This window comes from Bos indicus x Bos taurus, chromosome 19 (assembly GCF_003369695.1).
Source record: "Bos indicus x Bos taurus breed Angus x Brahman F1 hybrid chromosome 19, Bos_hybrid_MaternalHap_v2.0, whole genome shotgun sequence".
Lineage (NCBI taxonomy): Eukaryota > Metazoa > Chordata > Mammalia > Artiodactyla > Bovidae > Bos > Bos indicus x Bos taurus.
The window spans coordinates 21664456-21675692 of record NC_040094.1 but is presented as its reverse complement, the minus strand read 5'-3'; the positions used below and the strand labels follow the sequence as shown (position 1 = coordinate 21675692).

At 37.8% G+C, this 11237-nt stretch overlaps 1 pseudogene; it reads right to left on the bottom strand.

Moving 5' to 3' along the window:
- Positions 1 to 4497: 4497 nt before the first annotated feature.
- On the bottom strand, positions 4498 to 5570 carry LOC113878197 (annotated as a pseudogene).
- Between the last annotated feature and the right edge of the window lie 5667 nt (positions 5571 to 11237).

Sequence of the window (11237 nt, the reverse complement as noted above, 5' to 3'; positions counted from 1 at the left end):
GCACAAAAACAGACATATGGATCAATGGAACAGAATAGAGAGCCCAGAAATAAACCCACATGCCTACAGTCAATTAATCTTCAACAAAGAAGGCAAGAATATACATAGAAAAATGACAGTCTCTTCAGCTAGTAATGTTGGGAAAGCTGGATAGTCACATGTAAAACAATGAAATTGAACACTCCCTCACACCATATGTAAAAATAAACTCAAAATTGCTTAAAGACTTAAATATAAGACATGGTATCATGAAACTCCTAGAAGAGAAGAACATAGACAAAATATTCAGACATATACCAATATTTTCTTAGGTCAGTCTCCTAAGGCAATAGAAATAAAAGCAAAAATAAACAAATGGTACCTAATTAAACTTACAAGCTTTTGCACAGAAAAGGAAACAATAAACAAAATGAAAAGACAACCTATGGACTGAGTGAAAATATTTGCAAATTATGTGACCAACAAGGTTTAATTTCCAAAATACACAAACAGTTCATACAACTAAAAAAAAAAAAAGATGGACATTTCTCTAAAGAAGACACACAGATTGTAAATAGGCACATGAAAAGATGTTCAACATTGTTAATTATTAGAGAAATGTAAATCAAAACTTCAAAGAGGTACCACCTCACATCAGTCAAAACGGCCATCATTAAGACGTCCACCAAGAAATGCTGGAGATATGATCCTGCAGTCCTACTCTTGGGTATATATCTGGAGAAAACTCTAATTCGAAAAGGTACATGCAACCCAATGTTCATAGCTGCACTCAGTCGAGACACGGAAGCAACCTAAATGACTACAGACAGATGAATGGATAAAGATATGGGATGATCCCCTGGAGAAGGGCATGGCAACCCACTCCAGTATTCTTGCCTGGAGAATCCCATGGACAGAGGAGCCTGGCAGACTACAGTCCATGGGGTCGCAAAGAGCTGGACACAACTGAAGTGACTTAGCATGCAGGCACATGTGATAAATTTGAAATGCCTGTGATGTTTCTAAGATAGAACAGTAGGCAGCTGAGAGTCTGGAGCACAGAGGAGAGGATTAGGGACATATTTTAGAAATAACACTGTAGGGATAAGATTTTAGGCTTGGAGATGGGTAAGCTCTCCTAGGAAGAAAGAGTAAAGGGAGAAGAAAGGAGAGCTAGAGATTGAGCCTGGAGAATTAGCCAGGTGTAGAGCTATGCCACTAAAAGAAATGTTGAGGGCAGTTAAGAGGAGCATGTGGTTTGGAGAGGCTTCCCCAGTGGCTCAGCAGTAAAGGATCAGCCTGCAATGCAGGAGCCATAGGAGATGCAGGTTTGATCGCTGGGTCGGGAAGATCCCCTGGAGGAGGACATGGCAACCCACTCCAATATTCTTGCCTGGAGAATCTCATGGACAGAGGAGCCTGGCAGACTACAGTCCATAGGGTCACAAAGAGTCGGACATGACTGAAGCGACTTAGCACTCACATATGCGTGGTTTGGAAAGGAAACTGATGATTTATATTTGGAACTTGCTAAGTTTGAGGTGCACACTACAGTCTTGTTATTTCTAGAGTCATGCCTGGGCAAAATGCGTAGGTCCCCTTCAGAATGTGAATGCCATATTTATATTTTACTTTGTGATTTGGTCTTATGATATCTCTGTGAATTTTCAAAATAAAACATTACTAATCATGTTCATGATGGAGTTTGGAGCAGTAGAAACAATTCTGCTAAGATCCATGACACTGCAGCTGTTTCTGAATTATAGAGATAAATAATTTTCTATGTCGCCAGTCCTAAACAATAAGTGGCTATTTCATTTTGAGTAATGGACAGGAGATGAAGAAAGAAGAGTTGTCCAACATTGAGCCAATGTGCTTTATGGGAAGTACATGAGCTGGGAATGCAATGAAAATACACATATATTGAACATTTACCATGTGCCAGGTTCTGTGCTGGGTTTTGGGGATAACTCAGAGAACAAGACATAAAAGTCTTAGATTTTACAAATAAGTAAGGAAGATGGGAAAAATTAACCTGCAAATAAAATAGCCACAATGGGTGGCAAGTGCTGTGAAAGAAACAAACAAATACAGGAAATACATGGGAAAGGTGGTATGGCACTTTGAGTCTAGAAAGTGTCTTTAGAGAAATTTTCCTTGGGTAAATTTACTTAAGTTGACATTTACTTTAGTCGATTTCTGACGGATGAGGAGTCATATCAAGATGTGGGGACATGGTTTGCTATTGATAAATCACCAAATTGTTTTTTGCAGAATTTGCCCCTGAAAAGTTAAAGCAAGCTGAAGAGCTCATACTACAATATGGGCAGTATGGGTACACTGAGGTGGGGGAAGCTGTTGGAAATGTCTGCCCCCACAGGTAGTATTTTATCATTGACATTGTTTAAAATTGTGTGCACAGGGTGATAACAAAAAGTAGACTGATATTTAGTCAATTTTACTATTATTTAAAAATTTTTTTACAGACAACAGCCCCACCATGGGCTGAATGATGGCCCTCAAAAAGCTGTGTCTATATTCCAATTACTAGAAACTGTGAATATTACCTTACATAGTAAAAGAGTAAAAATTACCTTATATAAAAAGATTTTGAGAACATGTATCAGATTATCCTTTCATAAGTTGAATGCAGATATTAGATCTAAAAATTAAGCTACCCAGTTCTTAAAATAAATAGATACATGCTTTAATAGAGTTATCACTGTAGAATTCAATGCCATGTTGGGAGAAATGCTTTTTTTTTATTTGGCTGCACTGGGTCTTAGCTGCAGCATGTGGGATCTAGTTCCCCAATCAGGGATTGAACCTGTGTTCCCTGCATTGGGAGCACAGAGTCTTAACCACTGGACCACCAGGAAGTCCCCAAGGAGAAACGTTTCTTACATACAAGTTTGCTTACAGCCAAGTTACTTAACCCAAGTTAACTTGCCTGGCCATGTAGGCATTTTTCTTCCTTTGTTTGTTTTTAATATTTATTTAGCTGTGCCATGTCTTCGTTGCGGCATGCGGGATCTTTAATTAGGGCATGTGAATTCATAGTTGTGGCATTGTGGGATCTAGTTCCCTGGTCAGGGACTGAACACTGACCCCCTGCATTAGGAGCATGGAGTCATAGCCGCTGGACCACCAGGGAAGCCCCCATGTAGGTGTTTTATATTGTCATTCCTATTGGAGAAGGAGGCCTCCTGATAGCTCAGGTGGGCCCTCTCAAGGCAGGACTACAGTCCTGGGCCTGGCCACAAATTTAGGTTTAGATATTAATACTTATCAGCATTAGGAAGACTGAATCACACTTACCAAACTCACAAGGCCAGCAGGTGACAAAATTCAAGTGTTTAAAAATATTTACTAATTTAATAAATGATGAGGAACTTCTGTGTGTTATTCAGTGTACTGTCTCTGCTTACAAACAAGTGACATATAAGGTGAGATTACATTTGGAATTATAGCTAGGTGATGACATCAGAGCAAGCAGAGGAAGTTTAATGAATGGTTTTATACCTGCGGTAGGCAGGCTCTGAGATGGCCTTCAATGATCTCTTTAATGAAAGTACAGTATTCACGCCCTCCTGTGATCTCCTCCCCTTGTGTGTAGGTGTGCACTCACTTCTACTAAATAGAATGCAGCAGAAGGGATGTCACATCTGAGATTAGGTTACAAAAAGACTACGGCTTCATCTTGAGAGCTCCCTCTTGTTCTATTGCTCACTCTGAGGAGAGACAATTGCTATGTTGTGGGCTGCCCTATAGAGAGGCCTCTGGCTAACGACCAGTGAGGAACTGAGGTCTTCGGCCAACATCTCACAAGGAACTGAATCCTACCATCAACCACATGAGTGACCTTGGAAGCAGATGCTCCCAGCAATCTCATGAGACCTTGAGCCAGAGGCACCCAACTAAGTAGCACCCAAATTCCTGACCCTCAGAAGCTGTGAGATAATAAATGTTTGCTGTTTTAAGGCACTAAGGTTTGGGGTAAGTTGTAACCCAGCAATAAATAACATAACACCAAACATATAACTTTTGAAGTACTAATTTAAAAATACTAAAAGACAATAAGAAGGGAAATAAAACTAACAACTACAATAGTAGTTTTCATGGATATACTATTTTAATAGTTTCTTCGGCAGTCTAATCACACTGACTAGATTCCCTATTAGTGGTTAATTTCATCCAGTTTATGTTGAGTCTTACTAGTTTTATTCTCAGGGAGTGACATTTTATCCAACTTCTGGATGCATCTAACTATGGACTCCAAAAAACTAAGTATACACACTGATAACTAAATATGTATTGATTCATTCATACTGAATTTATTTTGTCTACTGGAGACTAGAAAAGAATCCAAAATGGCATACGAAATAATTCCCTGGTCTTTTTTTAAAGTTAATGTTCACAGGGCAGACAGATGTTTAATTCATTTTAAAAAAAATACTCTTTTTAACAAAAGGAATAAATGTTCAAAGTCCAACTTTTTGAAAAAAACAGAAGCAAAGAAGAAGAAAGTGAAAGTTAACTTTGAACCTGCTACTCAGAAAGGACTGTTACTGAATGCACTATTGATTTTAGTTGACAACAGTTGCCTATTCTATTTTTTTAAACATCACAAATAAGACTTTTTGTCACCATTAAATATCTGAATTTTGAACAGATTCTTGAACTAATGGCTCCTATCTATCATCTCATTCAACTTTAGCATTCAACTCATCCACAAACTACTACCTTTATTATGAAGCTCCATCAGTTCACCCAATTCAAACGTTTGCTTCTTAGGATTTTTACTTTTCTAACAAGTAATCATAGAGAGGATAAAATGATTGGCAAGGCTTTTTCTATATCTTTCTCAATGCTATCTGGAATCAATTTATTGACAACTTTTTTCAAGTTATTTGTCTGCACTTCTCAGGTCATGATTCCAACCATCTTCTTCCGGATTTGGTGAACTTGTTGGTGCTTCCTTAACACAAGAGGGCTTCCAAATCTGACTATTGTGGTTTTTAGTAAAACCACAACAGAATAGATGAAGCAAATAACCATTGGTAGTCTTGATATCAACATGAGATTCAATCATGGCCTGCCACTTTTGGAACATTTTGGAACACAGTTTATCATGGCTACGATCCATACCATGGAAGCTGATTGGCAGTTTTTGCCCTAAACGGTCTCAGCACTTAGCTTGGATTTTCTACATGAAACTCCATTATTCTGCAGATTAGCAAAGCTCACTTTTAAAACATGACCCTGAGGCCGTCAGATGCAATTTTGATTCCTTGAGTTCTCCTGACTGTTTATTCAGTATTTCATATATTGAACATAGCTGCTACTTTCACATCATACCAATTTTTCCTAGAGAATGGATTAATCACTTTCGTCTTGGCAACCTTTTTGCCACTTTTCAGAAGGCACTTGTTTTTGCCCCCTGCCATGGTGCTCTCCAAGAGCCAAAAGACCTATTTGTTTATTCTTTTAAAGATTGGGAAAACATTCTGTTCTTGGTTAACTTGCTAATTGATTTTTCTAAAACTGTTTCCTTAATGAAATATCATATCTGAAAGTTTAACTTTATATATCTAATATTTAATAACTTAGTATAAGTAATATTAATATTTAGTACCACAAGCAGAGATATTACTTTGCCAACAAAGGTCCGTCTAGTCAAGGCTATGGTTTTTCCTGTGGTCATGTATGGATGTGAGAGTTGGACTGTGAAGAAGGCTGAGCGCTGAAGAATTGATGCTTTTGAACTGTGGTGTTGGAGAAGACTCTTGAGAGTCCCTTGGACTGCAAGGAGATCCAACCAGTCCATTCTGAAGGAGATCAGCCCTGGGACTTCTTTGGAGGGAATGATGCTAAAGCTGAAACTCCAGTACTTTGGCCACCTCATGCGAAGAGCTGACTCATTGGAAAAGACTGATGCTGGGAGGGATTGGGGGCAGGAGGAGAAGGGGACGACAGAGGATGAGATGGCTGGATGGCATCACTGACTCAATGGATGTGAGTTTGAGTGAACTCCGGGAGTTTGTGATGGACAGGGAGGCCTGGCGTGCTGCGATTGATGGGGTCGCAAAGAGTCGGACACGACTGAGCTACTGAACTGAACTGAACTAACATTATAAACACTTTATTCAACAAATTTATTTACATTATCTAATTTGACTTTCATTATAACTTGTGAGGTAGGCATTAATATTACTTTCATTTTCAGAAAAGTAAACTAAGGCTTAGAGAGGAAAAATAATTTGCTCACACAGGATCACAAAGCTAAGCAGTTTCCATTCTAGATTCCATTCTAGTTCTGTCTGGCTACAAAATTTACACTCATACCTTTCTGCTATAGTTTCTCCCTCAAACTTTCCCCCTTATTTTTTATTAAAAAAAAAGTCATTTTAAAAAACTTTCATATTTAGAAAAGTCGTCATATCCCAGTTATTAAAAGACTAACCTAATTTACCCATACCTCTGTTCAACTCCTTTGAAAGTTTTTTGAAGTTAGTGTCTCAAGGCAAATATATTGAGATCTAAAGGAAATATACATGAATAAAATTCTTTCCCTGCTGAAATAAAACAGTGGATGTTACCAGTGATTTGCCTTGTTTGAAATTGGAACTATCATCAGAGAACCAATTTCCATTTATATAAAACTACATAATTCTGTTTCTGATTATAATTTCTGTAAAGTTATAATCAATTGTTACAGTTGGAAAAACTAGATTTTTATCAGCTACATTTCTTGCTGCTGAATAGTCCATTATAATGAAATAAAGGGGTAATCTGGAAATAAAGAGCAGTGATAATGATTATGAAATGTTAAGAGTGGGACGAACTTGGAGGTCACTTTGCCCATTCTCCAAATTTTGAGAATTCAGAGGTTCGAAGATTCAAATATCTCTGTATCTCTTAAGTGGTCATAGTAGACAAAGGTTAAGAATAAAGGTATGTGAAAAATGGCTTTCATCTGACAATTAAGACAGTGTCGTAAACATATTTACCCAAGTTCCAAACCTCTATCAATAAGAGAAATGAATTAAAAAAAAAAAAACCCAAATAACAAAAAGCATAAGACCAGGTACATAAAAAGTACCTAATATATATTTGCGAATGAACAAATGAATAAAAAGGTTTTATTGCTTTCAAGTTCCCTCAGTCCTTGAATTCACATTTTACATGCAATCATAATGTATACATATAGTTTATTATCTTGATTTTTGCCCTTGAGTTATAGCATTTTTCCACGTTGTTATAAAACATGACTATAACCTTTTAAAGTACCTATTGAAGTTATACCACCACTGAGTCAGATTCCCAAATGATTGTTAAAAATCACTATTAACAGGGGTGAATCCAGGTTTTGGGGAGGGCCCTTATTAAGGAAAAAATACAAAATGATATTACTTTAAAAAATTTTTACAAAGTAAAATACCTAGCTCTTTCAAGAGATCATTTCTAGGGCCCCTCCAGGGCCTTGGAGGCCCCTGCCTCTGTTGATAACCAGATACTACCTTCATGGGGGTTATGATATAGCTTGAATGTTTTTCAGAGGTTACTACAATTTTAGAAATGTATACCACACTTGATAGTGTTAAAAATTCTTTCTATCCATCTGACCTGGAATCTACTTCAGGCTCCAACATAAACTTGGTAGCTTTTAAATTATAAGCAAGTCTCTTTTAACTTCTTCAGGTCTCGTATGCCCCATCTGTAGAAATGGGCTTAATATCTACCTCAAGGAATTGCACATGAAAACAAAGGTAAAATAGTTCAGTTCCTGACACATCATAAATGCTCCATAGGTGTTATGAACACGGTGATAGTTAAAACATTAGCCTACCTTATATAGGAACCGCCTGTTTCTCCATTACAACTTCCTACACTGACTGTGGGTAAAATACGGCGTAAAATGAATTTTAAAGATTGTGTAGATTCCATTTTTTATTATTTTAATTACTTTTTTGGCCTCAGCATGCAGCATGTGGGATCTCAGTTCCCTGATCAGGAATCAAATAAGGGAAGTCCCTTATTTTAATTTTTAAAAATAATGTTATTATGAAAAGTAGTGACTATATAACAGCACATTTGGAAAATAGAAGAAAAAAAAAATAGCACCCAAAATTTCTTCAGACTTATACTACATTTCCTTAATGTGTTTTTTTTTTCCTTGATGTAGATTTTATTTAAAATATAAAAATATACTTGAAGTAAGGAGATCAGTCCTGGGTGTTCATTGGAAGGACTGATGTTGAAGCTGAAACTCAAATACTTTGGCTGACTCAACTGAAAAGACCCTGATGCTGGGAAAGATTGAGGGCAGGAGGAGAAGGGGACGACAGAGGATGAGATGGTTGGATGGCATCACCGACTCAATGGACATACTGCTGCTAAGTCACTTCAGTCGTGTCCGAATGGACATGAGATTGGGTGAACTCCGGGAGTTGGTGATGGACTGGGAGGCCTGGCGTGCTGTGGTTCATGGGGTCGCAAAGAGTTGGACACGACTGAGCAACTGAACAGAACTGAAGTAGACCCAACTATTCTCTTTTCAAGGAAGTTTGGTATTATGGGATTATATTTTTCAAATACATGGCAAATCTTAAAATATGTTTTACATAAAACTATTTTAGAAAAATCAGCAGGAAGAAAAGTTACATTCTACTGTTGTTGTTCCATACTTAATTCCTATGAGCTGTGCAGTGTGGCCAAAGTAAACAAATAAGTAAACAAAGATTCATGTTTTTATAAGGTTATGATCTTACTGTACATAGAATTTAGTACTCTGCATTTTTTTCTTACATTATATCACAAGTCTTTCTCCATACTATTGCATACTACTACAGCAACATTCATAGTAACTAGAGCATATGAGAGCAAGGCTTAGTTTCCTAAACTTCATATAAATGTGTGTGAAGACACCAAGGCAGGCCAAAGATGTGAAAAGCTAGAAGCTCAGAAAGAGTGCTCTTGGTTTGCCTGCAACTATAATGCAGAAAATGTATTAAGAGAAATTATGACTCAAGGATTCTTGATTTTCAACCAAATGTCCAAATCAGCAAAAGAATATAAAGCCCTGTCAACATAATCCTAAATTCCATAAACACTTTTATTTCTTTAATAGATGGGAAAGTGGTACAATACTATTCAACAGCAAGGACTTATTTGTCACGACGTTATTAGGATTTTAGCTCTCAAAATTGGGTAAATATATACCCCTTTTACCCAAAGGGGTCTTTCTTTAAAATTTAGCAAGGCAACACAATCCTCACTATAAAGATCAAGTCAAGATCTGGACATGGTTGTCTGAATTCAGTGACATTTGCTCTTGGAAAAAGAGTTTTATCTTTTAATTATTCTTTTGTGCTGATATTCATTAATTGCAAAGTACAACTTTTTTCTTTTAAGCTTCTTTGTTCCTTTAACATGATCCTGCTGTAGGAATTCAAGCCACATCTAAAAAATTGTTAAGATATACGGTGAGGAAGCGATCCACATGTTCATTGCTGAATGAATGGAAAAACAAAATGTGGCATATGCATACAATGGAATATTATTCAGTGTTAAAAAGGAAGGAAATTCTGATACACACCACAACATAGATGAACCTTGAAGACATTATGTTAAGTGAAATAAGCCAAACAAAAGGACAAATACTGTATGATTCCACTTATACGAAGTATCATAGAAAAAGAAAATAAAATAATTGTTATCGGGGCAGGGGAGGAATGGGGAGTTATTGTTTAATGTGCATAGGGTTTCAGTTTCTGATGATGAAAAGTTCTGGAAATGGACAGTGGTGATGGATGCATAAAATGTGAGCGTCCTTAGCAACACTGGGCTGCATAGTGAAAAATGAGTAAAATGGTAAATCTTGTGTATTTTATGGTAAATTTTAAAAAATGCCCCCAATATAACACAGACTGAGAAAAAATGTATAATGTAACATTCATGGGCTTCCCTGGTGACTCAGACGGTAAAGAATTTGCCTGTAATGCAGGAGACCCTGGGTCAGGAAGATACCCTGGAGAAGGGAATTTAGCTACCAATTCTCATATTCTTGTCTGGAGAATTCCATGGACAGAGGAGCCTGGTGGGCTAGAGTCCATGGGGTATGGACTGCAAACAGTCCAACATGACTGAGGTACTCACACCGATGCATACATATTCAGTAAGAAATAATTATACAGCAAATATATCTGTAATCACTATCTAGGTCAAGAAATAAAGACTATCAGAGTGCACCCTCCTGCCCCCATCACAACCCTTTCCTCCTTCCTGAGTAACCACTCTCTTGACTAAACATTTACTTTTAAAAATCAGGCTGTAATGTGATAACGCCGGATAAGTTAAACCAATGTTACACAACGCAATAGAGTATTTCTTTACATTCCAATATTTTCCATATATGCAAAACATTTTTTAAAACTTAACTTCTAAAGTACTCTTTTCCTCTCTCTTGAAACTTCGCATTCTAAAACCTTTCTTGAATTCACCGTTGACCTCACCTGCAGAGTTAAAAAAAAAACAACAACCAAACAACTGCTTCTGTGTAGATTTCTAGATTTTCATTCCTCCCGCTCTCCCTTGCCTCCAACTACAAAGAAACAATGATTTAAACCCTTTGTGCCCTTTTAGAAAATTACACAGATACCCCATTGTGGAATCCTATAATCCCTTCGTGGAAAGGAAGAGATTAGCATATGAATACAAAGCAAAATGAATCCAGAATACAAAATGATCTACTGGATTGTGAAGCTCTTGTATTCTTAAAAATGTATTTATTTCTTCTTTTTGATTTGCCCCTTTAGTGGTCTCAGGGTTAAGGGAATTGAGCTTCCCCTCTGGTTACCCGGAAAAGGATTTAGGAAAAAAAAAAAAAAAAAGAAAGCCAATAGATTCTAGGAGCTGCAAAACCAACAGATGCCTCCCAGAGCCAGCGGAATCGCCAGTGGAATCTGCTACCCTCGACATGAGCTAGCTTGCTGGCGAGGAGTGTAGAAAGTGCTGTTCGCAGACTGCGCGGTGAAGGAGAGAAAGCGACACAAGAGAGAGCCATAGTGCTGACGTTGAAGGCCCGGCCCTGTGAGGTTGCATAGGGTAAGTGGCGTTGGCCAGGAGGCTGTGGCGAAGGGGGAAGGAAAGAGGATTTGGGCTAGGGGCGGGGCCAGAGGCGCAGCGTGGCTCCTGATTGCTGGGATGCAGCTGCCAATCTCGCAGAATCGCTCTGTTAACCAGTGCGCTGGCGAGAC